The following is a 14,739-nucleotide window of genomic DNA, read 5'->3' as shown; positions in this document are numbered from 1 at the left end:
GCGCACTCTGCTATTGGTGACCCGGGTTCGGATCCCAGGCGCCGCTTCTCTGGCCATGCTGAGGCTGCGTCCCACATACAGCAACTAGAAGGATGTGCAACTATGACATACAACTATCTACTGGGGCTTTGGGGGAAAAAAAGGAGGAGGATTGGCAATAGATGTTAGCTCAGAGCTGGTCTTCCTCAGTAAAAAGAGGAGGATTAGCATGGATGTTAGCTCAGGGCTGATCTTCCTTACAAAAAAAAAAAAAAAGAAAGACCGTTCTGAACTGAGGCAGTTCTGTACTGTAAATGTGGCGATCTCTTGAAGACCCTCCCAGAGCCTTATCCTACATTAAATTCACGGTCTAATTGAGTTTCTGCATGTTCAGTACAATCCACAAATTATTAATCCCCTGCTTTGTAAGGTAATATTGTGGAAAATTTGGTACAAATTTCCTGTTTGTTGATTTCTTGTATTACCACATAGAACAGAATATATTTGTCTGTATACTACCTTTTTATAGGGTTAAGATTTCTCTAATTTTCCTGTCAAGTTAATTGATTTAATGTTGCCGCACTAATAAAAATAAATCAATAATCTGCCTATCACCAATGGAATGCATTAACAAATTATTTATAACTAAATAAGCATCAGCAAAGTAAAGTTGTCATTTCTCATTTTACCAGAATGCCTTCATTTCAATCCTCTTTTTGAGGTAATGCAGCGGCCTGTTGCAGTGATTGATTTGGGCCATTAATGACAAGTCCAAGTAGGTTTTAGTTCATCCATCTTCCCTTCGTCCAGGCAAAAAAGCTACCGCAAATAAACATCATGTCTGAGTGATTTTTGGCAGAAAGAACCCCACGGAGCCTCCTGACCTACTTTATACTTGTCCCTTTGTCTACTGCACAGGGATGACACAGCTCCAAGTGGGCCTCTGGGGCCCTGAATTTGGCATGTCCAAAACCTAACTATGAGATAACATTTTTGGGGGACTAACTTGACACCTTGAAATTTTGGTACAGTTTCAGGGGTCCCTAAGGCTAGCTGGTGTTGGTGGAGAATGCCACATAGAAACACAAACCCTTCCTATAAAACCACATGCAGATGCTTGCAAGGGTGTTATTTCTGCATAGCGTCTCTGCATCTTGACCTGCAAATGACAAAAACGATATAAGAAGTTGTGCTGATAGGATCCTACTTTTCTGATGACAGTGTTGTTTTCAAGTCTTCCCTTTCCTGGCTGTGACAAAAAGTGATTTTTTTAAGTTTCTATTTCAAAGCGGATGTGGATATAAGTGGCGGCTGAGCTGGCATTACATTGAGAGGTAGATTTTCTCATGCATGTTGCCCTGAATGCTCACTGTTCCTGCTTTTTGTTCTATTCTCTTGAGGATTCTGTTCTCGTCTCTGCAGGAAGGTATTAATTATCTTCCACCAGTACCTCCTGGGCTTCTAAAAGCAAAAATACCAAAACCAAGATTTTGAGTAATTTAAGGAACTCCCTCGTAGAGTGGAAATCCAGTGACTTTACTAGCATGATGAAAATCATTAGAACAATTCTGTGCATGTCTGCTGTGCTTTTGAGGGGTAAACTTTTTTTTCTCCTAAGTCTTCTGGTAATTGTCATTATTACATAAAGGAATAAAATTTTTTTCTTTTTTTAACTCTATCAGTTTGTTCTTAGATATTCGTGCAAAGTTGGGTCCAAACTTGAAATTTGGGCTAAAAGTTGTGAGATGAATTTAACCCGTGAAAAGTTTGATGGTGACATTCTTGCTGCATTGAAATGTGATGAAAGCGCTACAAAAGAAGACAAGTTTCTGGATTCATTTTGGTGCAATCTTTCTGAAGCTCCCCTTCTGTCTCCATTTTCTGAAGTCCAAAAAGAGATCATTCCCGAGCAGCTTCTAAATGGCTCCCTACCTTAAACTCACACTCCATTCTGTGCCATCCATTTTGCCAGAGAGTCTCCCTATAGTATCACTTTGACCAGGTCACTCAGCTGTTCGGTGTCCATTACCTGGAGAACCTAATGCAAACATCACAGCCTGACTGTCAGGGCCCTCTATAACCCGGGCCTATCAAACTGTGATAGCTGGTTAATTGCCTCTTCAAGTCTAGTGACATGTCTGCCTAAATATTGGGAACAGTTCAGCAACAATTGTATCACTTGCTTCCCAGCATATGATTTTATTAGATCAGTTATAACACCCTGGGATATATACTTGTAAATGTAAAAAAAAAAAAAGTCAATGTTTAACTTTTTCCAAGTATACCAAAGTCTTGTTCATGAAACAGCATCAACTAGACTCCGGCTCAGTGAATCCCTATGACCAACAGTACATGTCCAACAAACGCATATGCCAACTGAAAGAGATATATAAGAATATTCAAAGAAGTATTATTTGTAATGGTCCAAAGACAAGGTAGTCTCATAGATATAGATAGACTTTACAGACTATAAGTTGCTCATGAAAGCAATTGTCCTTCAATTGTAAATGTCCTTTAATAGAAAAATGGACATAAATATATCTTTGTGTATTTATAAAATGGATTATTATACAGCAATAAAAATGACTTACTGCCACATGCAACAACATGAATACATTTTACAAACATAACATTGAGTAAAAGAAGCCAGAAATTTAAAAAAATACCTACTGTATGATTTAATTTATATAAAGTTAAAAAATAGAGAATGGTGTTATAAGTCAAGATATTGGGTACCTTTTGAGTAAGGAGGGGAAGTGATTGGCAGGTAGCGAGATGGAGACTTCTGGGTTCCTGGTGGTGTTTATCTAGTTTTTACCCTGGGTAATGGTTTCACGGTATGTTCATTTTTTAATGTCATCAAACTATTCATTTATGTACATCTTTCTGAATCTAGGCTATTTTTTAAATCAAAAGTTTATTAACAAAAACTATTTATAAAAAAGTCTTGATTTCTATTTTTAGGAATCAGGTTTTGGTTAGGATATCAAAGATGAACTAGAGTGATTTAAAAAACATCTTTCAGTCAGTCATAACAAGAGCAGAGGAAGAATATAAAAGAGGAAAATAAGGAAATTAGACCAACTAAATTAAAAGAACAGAGGTATTTCCGTAGGAGAAAGCCATGATTCTCAAAGACACCTGGGACAGAAAAGAAGGGAAAATAGGATATTAAAATCCAGTATAAAGTGAAAAGCAGAGAGAGAGAAGAAGAAACATACCCAGGATTAAGCTCTCTTAAAGAGGGCCCTGGGAAAGTCAGGGAATGGGCAGATTTTAGTTGTTACTGATCAGAAAGTATGAATTTGTCCCAGGGAAATTTAACAGAGGAACAGGATGAAGATCATGGAGAGCAGACTGGGATGACTTCCCAGTAGAAAGATCAAGGAGAGTAATGTAAGGTGATCTCTTAAATTTGCACACACAGCCTTCCTACACTCTGTATTCCCCATAAAAGTAGTTATGTTCTGTTAAACACAGAGACATACTATACCATTGATTACAGATTTGAGAGAAGATACTTTGAAGGATCTATGTAGAAGTTTCAAAGAATATCCAGATGCATTTCAATTAACAGTTATGGCAGGTGACTACAGGTACAGGCTGTGCCCTGTGGGAACACGCCTGAAAATTGTGGACTCTCAGGGGAGGCAGAGCAATGACGAGGTTTATCTGCCAGCAGCCTGGTAGGATAAGAATAGAGTCAAGTTGAGTTAGATCTTGGTTGGATGGGAGAATATGCCTTGGTGGAATTATCTGACTCCAAAGTGATGGTGGATAAAAATTATATGAACAGATGCTTTGGGAAGAGAGAAAACTCATTGATTACATAACTGTCAGAATATGAGCGTCCACAAGATGAAATCTGAAGTACTATATTAGAAAAACATAATGTATTCACTAGAATGCAAAGGGAGATAGACAGGAAAAAAAATTCTCGAAACCAACAAGCAGCATTGGCCTTATTTGTGGAAAGGCAGGAAAGATTCTTAGAGAAAAAGATGAAATTGTTACCAACTCAGCTGAAAGGTATGATAGTGGTTTCCCCTGGTGGTTGCCAATTAGAATCACTGGAGGAATTAAAAAATACTGAGGCCTGGCCCCCACCACAAACCAGTTTAACCAGAGTATATGATGGTGGTGTCTTGGCAATGGTCCATTTGCAATGCCGATTCTAACGTAAACTAGGTAGCGAACCATAAGAACAGATCAGAAGAGCATAATGCTTAATTAAGACTCTGCTTAGGGACAAATGGGAAATGTTTCACTCCCCACTAGGCACTAGGGGGTCACAAACTTCAGAGGCATCAGTGGAAGCTTCAGATAAGGATTCTATTGAATAGTTATTTTCCAGCTGGAAAAAAAAATGGATATATGGGAGAAACTTTCCCTAGGAGGGAGGTTTCACAGGCATAAGCAATTCCACAGCAAGAGGCATTGGCACCAGCACACAAGAACATGTGAGAGCTCTATCACGAGATGTCGGCCACGCTCAATTGCAACACTAGGAGGATGACAGCACAGGCTCCGAGGGAAATTGGGAAGTGTTCAATAAGCTAGATGTGGGGGAGGGTAGAAGTCTGGCTGCCTGGGTACACTACCACTGCACATTTCTATGCAAGAAGACAAGACTTTCTCAAACGCCACAATCTGAGAGAGGCGACAATACACACGTGTGGATTTTCTCCTAGAAATAAACACACTTAGCCTCTAAAAGGGAAGTTTCTTTCAAGCGAAGTTCATAGGCAGTGGATTTTGATAGTGGGCAGCATAGACTGATATCTGGGTGAGGCTGAAACTAAGGAGCTTGGGGTTTAGGAGCCACAACAGCGTCCACTTGAGAACAGTCCCTCTGGAGGCAGCCGGCCCACCTTCTCCTAGAGCGAGAAGGTAAAATGAACATTCAGAGATGAAGTCGAGGACAGAGAAGCTGCTGCTGCTGAAAGACCGGAGTCTTAGGGGAGACGTACGAAAATTTAGTGTTTCTCAACAGATAAACTATGCGCAATTGAAGTGGGCTAATTCTTACAGTGTAGAGGCTGTCCAGCTCAGGGCAGGACTTCTAGCATCTCGGGCTCCTGCACTAAATGCTAGTGGCACCTCAGCTGAGACTCACTAGGAGAATCAGGACTACGAGCGTGAATTGGGTTAGGGAATCCATACAGCTGTAAGGGGGTGAGTCTGGGAATAAAAACTGCTTAAAGAATGTGCAGTGGCTTGGCCTTTCAGTGATGGGACTTCATTCACCAGGGATCTAGAACATGATGGCATTAGTCTTAAAGGTCTCTCAGGAAGAGGTAAGCCGTTAATTCTAATCATATTCTCCTTTGGGGATGGTTTCTTAAGCATTTGCATTGGTGACGCAGGGAGCTTTATGTGGTGGGAGAGTAGTCGTCTCGTTGGAGCATGTGGAGCTCTGAGTCCCCTATACTGGTGTTGGCAGTGCTGAGGCAAGGGGTCAAGGTCCTGTGTGGAACTCTTGGAGCTCTGTGGTTTGTCCTCCCAACCAAGTCTTATGTAGACAATTTCAAGGCTGGGAATATGCCTTAGATGCTGTGAGCGGAAGTTGGGCCTCCTAGTGGAGGCCCATTTTTACCAGAAGGAAATCTAAGTCTAGTGCCTTACATCAACCATGTAAGTAGAAAACTACATGGGTACCTTAGTGAATATCAAAAAGACACTTAATAAAACCCAGCAACTATTTCTTATCTAAAACTCTAAGTAAAAGGAAGAGAAGGACAATTTGCCCCCAACAGTAAATGACAAAATAAATGGTACAATATTGAGCTATTTCCATAAAAATCAGGAAAAATACTGGGATACTTACTTTCATCCCCATGTAAACATTTTTACAGTCTTTAGCTAATGCAATAAGAACTGAAACAATGTAAATATTAGATTTGTCTCTATTTCAAAAACCCAAAGGATTTTCCTAAAACTGCTAAAATTAATAAGAAAATTTGACAGATTGGCTAGACAAAAAAATTAGTATACAAAAATCTATGGAAATTCTTTGAATTGGAAAGAATGCTTTAGAAATGGAAACAGAAAAATATCTCATTTGAAGTAGTGATAAAATAAATTTAATATGCAAGATATTTCCTATATGGAAAAATTATAAAACATTATTGAAGGACATTATATAAAGTCTAAACAAATATAGAGGCACAATATATTTTCCAGGGGAAAGAGTTAATATTATAAAAATGTTAAATTTCATAAATATATCATTTTAATCAGAATTCCAGTGGAGTGGAATTCTCATTTACTGGGATGAGATAAAATGAAGTCAAATTTCATATGAAAGTGTTATTGTCTGAGAGTAGCTCTGTCAGTTTGCAAAAGAAAAGCCTAGAGTACTTGATTTACTCTGTATTAACTGCTACCATAATTCTGTCATTTGACTGTTTGTTAACATAGTTTAGTTGCTATGACTAGCAAGCGCCAAATTTTAGCAGCTAAACACAGTTAGTTCATACTCTTGCAACAGGTGATGGGGGTGGGAGGCTCTTTTCCAGAAGTCAGTCAGGCACATGCTGCATCAATCAGGACACAGAAACTATACCAGCAACTTGAATAGGGAAAATTTAGTATGGAGATTTATTAACAGGGGGATTAACTACTAAGGCGTAGAGAGAACTCTAAAGAATAGAGGAATAGAAGATATGCAGAGCAGTCCCTACCTCAGGGCTGAGGCAGAGACCCAGGGAGGAGTAATCCTGGAAGAGCCTCCCTCCACCTTCCCAAGGCTGAGAGTCAGAGCTCTCTGGGGAGGATGTGGCTGTGGCCCACTGGAAGGTGGGAAGGTTTGCTGAGGTGCCACAAGCTGGGGCTGACAAGCAGCAAACTGCCCACTGTGCTGGTGAGACTCACTGAGAAGCTGCCTGCCGGGAAACTTGCTGGGAAGGTGAGGGCCTCTAGGTGTCCAGTACGCTGTTTGCTGCCACGTTCTGCAAGAATAGGAAATAGGAATTAGGAATAGGCATAGGAATAGGAATAGGAAAAACCACCTCAGACCCAGCATGAGAAGCCCCTTCCTCTAAGAGTCTCTCTTTAACGCCTTCTGCTGACAAGCTTAACCTCGGGTGAGGTTTTGATTATAGGATCTGGCTCCAGTGTGACAAAGCAGGGCAACAAAGGGTAGATTTGGCACTGAGAGGCAATACATTGATAAACCAGCACACCTGTGTTCCTTCTATGTTGTGCTTCCTCCTTCCTTCAGAAAGTTTCCATTCATCCAGTGATTGGCAAAAAGATGGAGAAGTCCCACTTTTCCTAAACTTCCATGGTGAGTAGTCACTAATCATGTAGCCTCACCTAAATGCAAGAGGAATGAGAAATGTCTTCTAGTGGTATACCGGGAAGACGAGAAGAACAGATACTGCTGAGCAATTATCATCTCTACCACACCCTATAATCAAAAAGATATGTTACTGGCTTCAGAAAAGACAACTAAATCAGGCAAATAGAATAAAGGATAGATCAATGCACATCAAATATCAATTTCAAAATTAAAAATATATTCATTGGCTCTTTGAAAATCTAGTTAATAATAAGAAATAAAAGCTCCATTATGTAAAGATATGTATATAAGGCTATTTATTGCAGAATGTTTTTGTAGTGGTTTACAAACCCATACACAAGCAAAAAAGCCCATGAATGTCCAGGTTGAATCAATTATGGTATATCGTATTAGAGAATATAATTCTATAATTTAAAATGAATTAGATCAACAATTATGAACTGGAGGAATGTCTATAATATGTTAAGCGAGAAACAACGTGTCTGGTACAATCCCATATTTGTAAAAACAAACATCTAAGAATTCTGTGTAATGTTAACAATGGTTACTCAGGGAGGGTGTTGGAAGAAGGAGGAGGAAAATCATTAACTCTTTCTTCATGCATCTGAGCTTGTTTCATTGGATACCATTGGCATGAATTCTTTTCTAAGATAAAATAATAAAATGTGAAGTGAAAGAGTAAATCAAATTCAAATAAACAAATGTCTTAGGTGGGAAATCCAGTCAACAACCAGCTGCCTCTTCTGAGATGTTGACAGACACAAATTTGAACTAGTTACTTGGCTTGGCTATACTTTGTCTTACAACACCTCTCCACCTGCCTATCTCTGAACACTTGCAAGAGAGAACTGCTCTTAACACAGTTGGATGGCATTGCAGACATAGTACCATTCTGGCGATAACTGTTTTTAGCTAAAAGAATGTGTCAGTGTATTTATACCGAAGGTGTGGGAAGGCAGTTTGGGTATGATAGTGTAATTTTCTGTATGTCTAGTGTGCAATATTCATATTATGCTAATACTTAGTAATTATATGTACATATATAGTCTCTATATATGTATATATATAATGTAAAATATTCGACACACAAAAAGAAGTAGAAAGAGTCCTTAAAGACACAAAAGATAATATGTTTGCCTGGAATGATCCAGTGCTTCTCATACCTTTTCCCTGAAATAATCCTAAAGCAGAATGAAAATGTACACATAGTAATGGGAAGAAATTCAGCATGAAGGACCCCCTTCCTGTATGAAATTTCATTGAAATTTAATGTTTTCTCTATTTAAATATTTATGTAAATTTTGCATTCCACTTCATATTATATTCGAGTTTATTTTACAAATTTAAAGTTTTAAATTATGTTTGAGTTAAATCACTTAACTCATCTCTGACTCCAGCCCTACCCCACTCCCCCAACCAATTACATGTTCCGAGAAAATGTACAGTGTTTATCTTGTGGCTTTAAATGGCCTGGAAGAACAATTGGGTACCCCTGAGGGCAAATGAATCTCACCCACAAAGAGGGAAATACCTGACACCAAGAGCCATCTAAGGATCAAAGAAAGAATGAGATAGTCTGCTGCCTCACTCTCACTGTGTTCTTGGAGATGTTCCTTAGGAGATAGGAGCCAACTTTCTCCTAGGTCGATTGTGGCAGAGACAGGCTGGATGCTCACCAATCTCATTTCCTCTTGTGGGCAAACAGGACAGAGATAGCAGGTCTCTCACAGGTAGACTGGAACCATGGGATCAGGTTCTGGCCAATGAAATGTTCATGGAAGTGTTGAACACCACTTCCCCACGTGGCCACAAAATGTACTGCAGGATTTTCCTCACTCGCAACATTTTTGCTGGTTAAATGCAGAGCAGCCAGTGGATAGTGGTGCAATGAGATAAAAGGAACCAGGATTCTCAATAACTATGTAGAAGGACGCCGAGGGAACACCTTGTCTTGTGTTAGGCCACTGAGATTACCCTGACCAATACGCACATATATAGTATCTTATAGCAGTCTTTATAGCAGTCCTAAAAGGCTAAAGTTTTATAGGTGAAGAAACTAAGAGTTAAGTACTTGTTCAATTTTCCATCAATATGTGGTAAAACTAGAATGTGAACTCAGTTCTTTCTGATTCTTAAGTAACTGCCATATTAAAATGGGTTACCTATGGCATTTCAAGTGAGCAAAGACTTTTTATTTTTAAATTTGCTATTAGTAACACTCAGCGGGAAACTTGGTTAGTGTGCTGGAATCAACTTTTACAAGTGTAGTGCTACCTACAGGTGTGAATGAATTTTCTTATCACACTCCCATATGTTGATTAAAACTCTTCTGGGTAAAATAAGTTAGGCTTTTTAAATTGATTTTTACTGTGGTAAAATATACATAGCATAGAATTTACCATTTTAACCATTTTCAAGTGTACAATTCAGTGGCATTAAGTACATTCACATTGTGTTTGCAACCATCACCCCCGTCCATTTCCAAAACATTTTCCTCTTCCCAAACTGAAACTCCTTACCCATTAAACAATAACTCATCCTCCCCCCATCCCCCATCCCCGCTGGCAACCACCAGTCTACTTTCTGTCTCTATAAATTTGACTAGTCTAGCTGCTTTATCTACGTAGTAGCATAAAGTACATGTCCTTTTGTGACTGGCTTATTTTACTTAGAAAGTTGCAAGGTTTATCCATATTGTAGCATATGTCAGAATTTCCTTCCGTTTTAAGGCTGAATAATATTCCATTACAGGTGTATACCACATTTTGTTTATCTATTCATCCATCAATTGACACTTGGTTTGTTCCTACCTTTTGGCTACTGTGATAATGCTGCTGTGAACATGCACAAATACCTGTTCAAGTGTCTGCTTCCAATTCTCTTGGTCATGTGCCCAGAAGTGGGATTGCTGGATCATATGGTAATTCTATTTTCAATTTTTTGAGGAACCACCATACTGTTTTCCACAGCAGCTGCACCATTTTACATTCCCACCAGCAGTGCACAAGGGTTTCAATTTCTCCACTTCTTTGCCAACACTTGCTATTTTTCAGTTTTTGGATAATAGCCATCCTAATGAGAGAAGTGGTATCTCATTGTATTTTTTGTTTTTTGTTTTTTGCTGAGGAAAATTTGCCCTGAGCTAATATTTGTTGCAATCTTCCTCTATTTTGTATGTGAGCCACCATCACAGCATGGCCACTGATAGACAAGTGCCATAGGTCCATGTCCAGGAACCAAACCTGGGCTGTCTAAGCAGAGTGTGCTGAACTTAACCACTAGGCCACTGGGGCTGGCACATCGCTGTTGTTTTGATTTGCATTTTTTTGGTTTTTTTTTTTTTTTTTGTGAGAAAGATTGGCCCTGAGCTAACATCTGTGCCAATCTTCCTCTATGTTGTACATGGGTCACCACCACAGCATGGCTTGATGAGTAATGTAGGTCCACACCCAGGATCCGAACCTATGAACCCGGGCCAGCGAAGTGGAGCTCACCAAACTTAACTACTGTACCACCTGGCCAGCCTCGATTTGCATTTTCTTAATGAGTAGTGATGTTGAGCATATTTTCATGCGCTTATTGATCATTTGTATATCTTCTTTGGAGAAATGTCTGTTCAAGTCCTTTGCCCATTTTTAAATTGGGTTGTTTGTTTTTTGTTGTTAAGTTATAGGAGTTCATTATAAATTCTGGATATTAACTTCTTATCAGATATATGATTTGGGAATATTGTCTTCCATTCAGTGTGTTGCCTTTTCACTCTGTTGAAAGTGTCCTTTGATGAACGAAAGTTTTTCATTTTGATGAAGTGCAATTTATTTTTTTCTTTTGTTGTCTGTGCTTGGTGTCATATCCAAGAAATCATTGCCAAATCCAATGTCATGAAGCTTTTCCCCCATTTTCTTTAAGAGTTTTATGGTTTCAGGTTTCACGTTTAGGTCTTTGATCCATTTTGAGTTAAATTTTGTATATGGTGTAAGATAAGGGTCCAACTTAATTCTTTTGCATATGGATATCCTTTTGTCCCAGCACCATTTGTTGAAAAGATTGTCCTCTCCCCATTGAATGGTCTTGGCATCCTTGTCAAAAATCATTTGACCATATATGCAAGGGTTTATTTCTGGGCTCTCTATTCTATTCCATTGGTCTATATGTCTGTCTTTATTGCCAATACCACACTGTTTTTTTTACTGTAGCTTTGTAATAAGTTTTGAAATCCGAAAGTAAGATACTTCCAACTTTGTTCTTTTTCAAGATTGTTTTGGCTATTTGGGGTCCCTTAAGATTTCATATGAATAAGTTATATTTTAAGAGCTATAAATTTTGATCTACTCTATATGTTCTAAATACTAGAACTGTTTTGAGAAAATAGTGTTGAGAAAAAAAAATCTTGATTTTTTTTGTTCAACTTGCAGTTATAAACTATGGGAAAACATCTCAAGGTGTAAACCATGTTGAGTGTTTAGAACAGTGCCCACATGCACACAAGACATGACCAATACATGTGAGCTGTTGTCACTATTACTCCTACGTACTCTTTGTAGTGTAGCTAACTGCTTTTGCCTTGTTTAATGGGCCTCTGTTTCACTGCCAACTAATACTGATTTCTAGTGGATAGGAGCTGGCATGCCTTCCCTAACAGATCAGGGCTTAAGGAGCCAATTACTCTTACTTTCATCTTTCCTAGAAGGAATGACTTCTACTTTAATCGTGTAATATGAAATGTTAGTTTGCTTCTTGTATTGGTTTTCTCTGCTGTGTAATAAATTATGACAAATTCAGTGCTGAAAGCAACACAAATATGTTATCTCACAGTCTCTGTGGGTTAGGAGCCTGGGTCCTCTGCTCAGGGTCTCACATGGCTGCAATCAGGGTGTTGGCCAGGCTGTTTTCTCCTCTGGAGGTCAGAGTGCTCTTCCAAGACTACGCGGTTGTCAGCAGAATTCAGCCTCAGGGTTGTAGAACTGAGGCCTCCATTTTCTTGCTAACAGTCAGCGGGAGCTGGGCTCAGCTCCTAAGAGGCCACTATAGTGCCTGCTACGTGGCCCTCTATCACTATAGGCACCTTACTTCTTCAAGGTCACGGACAGAGGGGAATCTCTTTTCCAGTCTGCTAAGACAGAGTCTGATGTAACATACACACCAGGAAGTGACTATCCCATCGCTGCTCAGAAGACATAACCTAATCAGGGGAGCAATTATTCCATCACATTCACAGGTTCTGACCCCACCTGAGGGCATTATACAGGGTGTCAACACCCGGAGGCAGGAACCTTGGGACCATCTTAAAATTCTCTCGATCATCATACTTGATTTAGCTTATGAAATGAAACAATGTCAGCCTATACAGAAAAAAGTAAAATCAAAAGGAACAGTACAAAAATAATCAAAAATCAAGTGATAATTATTAGGGGATTTAAAAACTACAGTTTTATATTGATCATGTAAAAAATGTTTTTTAACTCAAATATTTTATGGCTGGTGAAGTGGAAGCAAGAACTACATATTTTTTTTATCACGTCACCTTCCACATACTTAAATATACTGTCTCATTTAATCCTCAGAAACCTGTGTATAAGTGATCAACACAGAATTTGAACCCAGGTCTCTCTCTAAAATTTTGTTCTGCCCACTACAGCATGCAGGCAATTATTTTATATATACATATCGAGAAAACAAACCATTAAACTTATTTTAAATATGAGGTGTATGTCTAAAATACTACAAATCAATTCAGTTTGAGAAAGTAGTTATATTATTAGTGGAGAGGTTTGGGGATTTCTGTGTTAAAGTTATTTTTTCCAAATGGCTGTAACATTTAGAACGTAAAGTCTTGCTTTTTTTCCCCATCTCAGATTACTTGTGACCCTCTTTCTACTTCAATACATCATTGATAACAGCACTGAACTGGAACTAATGGGAGAAAGGGAAGTTGAAATTGCAGAGTTCCAGGTTGAAGGTGGATAAACCCAGGCCTTTCCCTTGAAGTAGTTGATGGAACTTCAGAAGCACAGTCTTCAAACCCAACCGCCAAGTGATCCATTCGCAGTATATCCCTCAGTTTATCTTCAGCTCTTGAGGCACGAGGCAGTATTTACAGGCAAACCAAAACAAAATGAGTGTCCTTGATTTTTCAAGTATGGAGACATTTACATGATTCTTTGAAATTTGTTCTTATCGGTTTCTATTGATAAAATTTTTTAAGAGAAAAAGCAACTTGAGTAAAGATTTGGTATCAGTTTTTTTCTGAGTGTAGCATTTATGTCAATCTAAAGGGAAGAAATTGTTCGGGGGCTTGTCTTAAAAGGCTAGATAGGAGCCCTGTGCCATTTGGTGCTGGGCCCCACTGACAGATTTACTGCCTGCTTGGAGCTGGGGCTGCAGCTTGATGGAAGTGGCAGGTGAGGGCTGCAGCGAAGAGGGTTCTTGTGCTCCGTGCATGCGTGTAACTGGCAGCATCCAGGGTCATGGAGGGGCAGGCCTGTGTTTACAGTCAGGATTTGTGGAGGGAAAAAAGCTATTTTTCTCTTGTCCATCACGGCAAAGAACTCTTCTCATTGCTTGATTAGGAGACATTCCCAAATGACCAAACCAAAGACAAGCTTTGGAGCTTTAGAAATAGTGCAATGATTATGCCTTATGGAAGTTCTGTAGCACACACACAAAAAAATCCAAATGCCAAAGATTAAACTAACCTGCTTGCCCACCACATTGAATAAAAAGCACTCAATGTAAACTAATGACAGTTAGGGCATGGGCATGATGAGAATTTGTGAGTACTTTTTGTCTCCTTTCTGTAAGTAGCACTGATAGTAACATATAATATGCAGAATTTCAAACTTAGTTCATAATGAATTAACCTTCAATTTAAAAAGTATACTGGGTAATTGTTAGAAACCTATTGCTGAAGTGCAGTAATATCATCTAAATTTGTTAGAAATTGTGAGTGCATCCGGTCTAGTGGAAAAAGAGCCTATTTCAGGAAGTGGAACTATAGATTCAAGGGATCTCTTGGACAGAGGGATTGTGTGAAAGAGTAGAAACCAAAATTGGAGCTAATGTGCCCACATAGAGAATTCTGCCCAAACAGTGCTGGAAAGCACTTCCTGCAGGATGCGCTGGCCTTCTGTTGTGCTCCTCATGCTACTGACTTTCCTTAAGAAAGCACATTTCAACTCAATTAATTAGGGAGCATCTCCACCCCCACCCACTATTAAATCACATCTTCAATATTTAAAATTGGTAATTAAATTTGGTAACTAATTTTTGGAATTTAATTTTTGGAAGTTAAAAATACCTTCAGTGTTTTAAGTTGGTAGCTAATGAGGGAGCAAATTTTGTGGAAATATATTGTGTAGTCAGATTTGCTGATAATTATTCTGTTACAAATACAAGATGTCTTAATCCCAGTTTCTTTATTTGAATATCGATTGCTGGATTACGTGATTCTCTACAGC

The sequence above is a fragment of the Diceros bicornis genome, chromosome 11 (genome assembly GCF_020826845.1).
Source record: "Diceros bicornis minor isolate mBicDic1 chromosome 11, mDicBic1.mat.cur, whole genome shotgun sequence".
NCBI classification, from domain to species: Eukaryota; Metazoa; Chordata; class Mammalia; order Perissodactyla; family Rhinocerotidae; genus Diceros; species Diceros bicornis.
This window is presented reverse-complemented; position numbering follows the sequence as displayed.